Genomic DNA, 5,660 nt, shown 5'->3' with positions numbered 1-5,660 from the left:
AGCTTTTTTTTTTTTTTTTTTTTTTTTTTTTTTTTTTTTTTGCTGGACTAGTCATTCATAGGCTTACAACAGGGCAAGAATATTGATGATTTTTTTTCCCTTGGCAGCATACATAGCACTTTCCAATACTATGAAAGCTAGTCTTCAGGGAGGAGGCTTCCAAGTCAGTTCCAGCTCCATTTCTCCAAGTACTGTGTCTGACAGTGTGTGGTGTCTTCAGCAATAGGGCCTTTCCTTCAAGTTCTGGGAGGCAGCCAAAGGCTGTGGCAATAGTCTAATATTATTTTGGGAGTCTCTTGGACTACCCTAACCAATAACTAGAAGGGATGTTTCTCTTGACTGGCATTGGGATTTTTTTTTAGGTAGCTCTCAGCAGTACACTTGCATTCACAGATATATTTTATGTGTATCTTTAAATAAGCTTATGAAATAATGTTTTCCAAAGTTTTCTTCAGACATTCTTAGTATTACTAATTTCTCCTTCCTCCACCTCATAGTTGGAGAGGTCATAGACCCTGGAAGAGAATCTACTATTGTCACTTGCCTAAACCAATGTAATTTCTTACCTTCTAAGTACTTATCCTTATATTCACAGATAAATGTAGTTCTCACCAGACATCAAAGCAGCTTACTTTTGCAACACATGGAGACTATTACAAAGTTCCACAGATGTCCAAAATGCTGAGAATAAATGGCCCTGTGGTGCTTAACCCCAACAGATACATTTACAATGCAGTCCCTTCACCTAAGGTTCAGGAAATATCATGGGGAAAGGGGCAGATTGTAAGCAACAGAGGACCAGGACAGCTGTTGCTAGGTAGTCTATTCTAGACACGATAGGAAAGCTTCAGCCATGTAATCTCCACAATATAGTTACCTAAACAAGACCTGCATAATGACAACACCAGTTGACATGCCATTGTGGGTGGGGGAATCAGTTTTCTCCATGGACAAGCTCCAAGATAGGTTATCCAATCCCAAGTCAATAACCCTAAACACATGTACACATGAGTACCACTAAATGGCTGTGTGTGTGTTTATGTGTGTGTGTGTGTGTAAATATATATATATAACAATAATAATCAACGTGGATAAAAAGTTGAGAGGAGTGGGGGATGTAGGAAGAGTTGGAAGAGGAGAGGGAAGGGTAGAAATTATGTAAATACGGTAATCATGTATGAAATTCTCAAAAAAAAGTTTTTTAATAAAGAAACAAGTCATCTCAGTTAGGACCTAGAGAATGTAAAGCTTTATCAGAGTAGGGGATAGGAAAAATAAAATTGCAAAAGTACGCAATGTCTCTAAAAATGATCAATCTTGACTCCACTGTAGTTTAAATGAAGTTTTAAGTAATTATTTCACAGTTTACTTTAAAACATTTTTCATAAATAAAATAATAGAGATAACTCAAAAGTTGGACAGCTTGATAACAAGTTGGAGGCAAAGCACATTCTTAATATGTATCAGGCCATGGTTCTAATTTTAAGCAAAGAAAAAAAAGACTCAAGGACACCAAGGTAACCAAAACAGAAACACTATTGACTGGGAGGGAATACAGAAAGAAGCAGTCCACTGTGGACAAGGTTTAATGGGAAGCTAAAAATTAAAAAATTGGTAGATGAAGATAAGACACAATTTATAGGAGCTGTAGAGATGGTTTGATGGTTAAGAGCACTAGCTGCTCTTGCAGAGGGTGGGAATTCCGTTCATATAATACACAAGGTGGCTAATAACCATCCTCAACTCCAGTTTCAGGAGATCCAACACCCTCTCTGGCTACCAGGGGCACTAAACAACACAGGCACACTTACATGCAGGCAAAACACTCATACACATAAAATAAATTTTTTAAAGACAATAAACAAGTACAGGATAATTGAGATGCCTTCCTCCAAGTCTCTTCAGATTTTACCACCAAATTAACCAAAGAACTACACTTAATGATTTACTTAAGTTGATTGCACAGCAAATGTATAAAAACTGAAATGAACCTAAAGATGAACCTATAAAGTGTTTAGGCTTCTCATCATTCTATTTTGCTTTCTTAAGTGATTTGCTCTTTTTCTTAATACCATCCATGAAATTCAAATCATTTATGAATTTGGGTTATTTATTGGTTAAGCCCTCTACCCTAAAATCAAGAACCAAACCAATTTTTAAAAAATTAATGATCTGTGTGTTGGCACATGCTTGTAGGCCCAGAAAATCAAGAGGCTGAAGCAGAGAGATCACCATAGCCCAGGAGTTTGAGGCTAACCTGGGCAACATAGTGAAATCCTTTCAAAAGGAAGGGCAGGAGGGAGGGAAAAGTACATAAATAACATAAATGTCCCATGGACCATGGTGATACCTTTCTACAGTTCAAGCTACTGGGGAGGCTAAGGCAGGAGGTTTACAAGCTCAAGGCCAGTCTCAACATCTTAGCAGGACCTGCCCTCAATGTAAATAAAATGACTGGGACATTAGCTTAGTGGTAGAACACTTGTGTAATGTGTGAGACCCTGGGTTCAAATCCTTGTATTGGAAAAGAGAAATTTTATTTTAGTGATTTAGTGGGAGAGAGAGAGAGAGAGAGAGAGAGAGAGAGAGAGAGAGAAACTTACATAGCCCTTATTGCTCAAGTATTAGGAATACGAATCATAATGAATGTCCCAACATGTCCCAACAAAAGTCAATTGAATGCTTTCAGTGTTGCTGTTAGTAGTATGCTTGGTTTCTAGCCTTTTTTTTCTTAGGGAGTAACAGGAAACCTGTCATTTTCAGGAGAAAAGCTCAAGTGACATAACAATTAAGTTTTAGTGTTGTAGTTTAAAGTTTCATGCACCTCTACCATATTACTCCGGCTGCATTATTTGGTCTCAAAGAAAAGAAAGAGACAAACCTGGGGATTGTTGAAAGGTAAAAGTGAAAGCTATAATTTTATTTGTGCTAACAGGAAAAAAATGTGTTGCAGTTTGTAGAACTGACAAGGTCCCTTTGCTTTTAATGCCTCCCCAAGTGCTGATCAAGTATATGAAGCTGTGAGCAAGAATGGCAAAAACCAAGTCTTTAAACTTCATAAGGAACATGCTACACGCTGAAGCATCACATTAAAACAGCAGTGAAACAAACATGTCAGAACCATTTTCTCCAGTGTAATGTCCTTGGCTTTAGTGAGACTTTTCACGTAACTGATGTGGCTTCTCTTTCACCCTGACTAGAACTTTCCTTACAGATTTCTTACAGTATTCCCGCATGGTTCTATCCAGACCTACTAACAACCGTTTCTTTGATTTTGGGATAAGATCACATGCAGAAAGTCTCACAGGGCAGAACAAGCTACTGACACCTATGTTGGTAATAGTAATTTTAAGGGACAGAATTTGTGGAATGCTCAGTTAAAGGTTAGTCATATAAATGCAGCTTCCTGAGACCTTCAGTTTAATCAAAAGGATGTTTTATTGCTAAAAAAACCACTTACCAAATTCCCTGAGAGAAAACCTTTTCTAAATGAGAATAATTTAGCAATCTCTTCAATAATTTCAATGACTCACACTTGCTTTATTTTTCCAACAAATATTTTAAAAATAATGGGCAGTTTCTTGGCAACTATAAATATATGTTGTTACTATGAATTGATCTCATTAGTTGTTGGTTTTGTTTTTCTTGAGGCATGGTCTGACTACACAATCCTGGCTGGCCTGAATTCCCTATATAGACCAGGCTGGCCTCCACCTCACATAGATCCTTCTGTCTCTGCCTCCTGAGTGCTGGGACTAAAGGAGTCTGCCACCATGACTAGCTTGACTTTATTCATTTTTAAATTGTTGAAAGTTTGTATTCCAAATTTCTACTTGCTAATATAAAAAAATTTTCAACCTGTATTTTGTACATCATATATAAAATAGATTAGAACTGCTCCAAATTATCTTATTTTGTGTGTATTTATACTACATAAAGGAAAAAGGGCATGGCAGCTGCCTGATCCCTGAGGCCAACTTCTTGGTGTCCTGTGGCCTTTTACAGTCACCACTGACCTTGCATAATAGCTGACACTGTGGCCCTTTGGGGTAAGGAGACACTTAAGTGTGAAGGCCTCGGAATGGGACAGTATATTTGTAAAAATTAAAAAATAAATACTATTCAAGAACCAGCTAACTGTACAAACACCACAACATGTGGCTGGTTGAAGTTCTGACTGTACGATTTTATGGAATTGGGAGTATCAATTTGGGTACCTCAATGCAGATTGTTGGGCCTTCAGGTAAAAGTAGTTACATTATAGATTATGAAATCAGATGTATTAAGACTGTATTTTCAATAAAACATTTGAAAAACTCAATTATATCCATAAATATTTAAAAAGAGGAACAAATTTGAGCCTCCTCATTTCAGTAGAGAATTCCCAATATGTGGATTTCCAGATTTTCCTTTTCCCTTCTTACAGAACACTTTATGGGTTCTGTATGGTTTTTTTTGTGTGTGTGAATGGTCATTTTTGATTTCTTGATTTTAAAGTATAGTAGTATTGGATTTATTAAATAAGCTTCTCTTAGAAAACAGTATAACAGTATGTCTTAGCTACTGTCTCCATCAGATACACAGTAGTATATTAATGTCATTTACACAGGCAAGTTGTCACTTGTCATTTTCACTTATGAGAAACAAAAATGTAACTGATTCACCAAAATAACGGAAAGAGGCAGAGATACAAAGAAACTTGCTCTCCATCTTCCACAGGAAAATTTTTTTAAAAATTAGGATTGTGCTTGTCTCACGAAAGGAAAATACTATTTTATGAGAAATTGGTTGTTTTAATAAAAGGTAAACTAGTGGCACAGCAACCACAAGGTGGTGCTATAACTCCATGCTGGTTCTGATTATTTTAGAAGTCACTGATACTCTGGAGCATTTTATTTCCAAGAATTTTCTTGATTTTTCTAAATGCATTTGCAACTGAAAAAAATTAAGTTAACAGGAGCTTTTAATTCTAGATACACTCCTGAATCATTTCCAAACTCAAGGTTATATGCTTTTGTATGGTAACAAAAAAATTGGTTTTAAATGTAAAGACACTAAAAACTGTTTCCTCAAAAGTTGTTTCTACTTATATCTTAAAATTACTTTAACAGTGAAATAATATAAATATATAATACAAAGGGATGATAAGTATAATATAATCAGTTGAACTATATAACAAAAAGAAAAATATCTTTCCAATAACGGAGAGTCAATTTTCTTAACTTCCTCTCAGAATTATTAGCACTAGTTTTACTTACAAACTTATAAAGATATTTACATGGTAACTTTTGATGTGATTTTTCATTTTCTTAATTTAACTTCATATAAGGCTCTTTTTCTCTAAAAAATTTGGTAACGTCTCATCATTAGAAAAGAAAATAACTTTACTGTGTGTCTTCTAATACTGACTGGCCACCATCTGTGTCTGTGCTGCTGTTCTTTAAATGCATTACAGAACAGAGCAGTAAAATACTCAACAAATTTCTCACAGTGAATCCTCAGACCTGCTTTAACCCAAAAAAGAGAATCACTGACTTACTTTTCTAGTGTTAACAAAAAGGATACTCCAGCTTTTGACTAAGCATGAAAAAGTTGTATTTTTGTTTAATTTTCAATGAGCATTTTTAACTTTCATTACAAGTTACTCATCAGCACAGATG

The sequence above is a fragment of the Nannospalax galili genome, unplaced genomic scaffold (assembly GCF_000622305.1).
Source record: "Nannospalax galili isolate Female #2095 unplaced genomic scaffold, S.galili_v1.0 scaffold461, whole genome shotgun sequence".
Lineage (NCBI taxonomy): Eukaryota > Metazoa > Chordata > Mammalia > Rodentia > Spalacidae > Nannospalax > Nannospalax galili.
Note: the sequence above shows the minus strand (reverse complement) of the source record.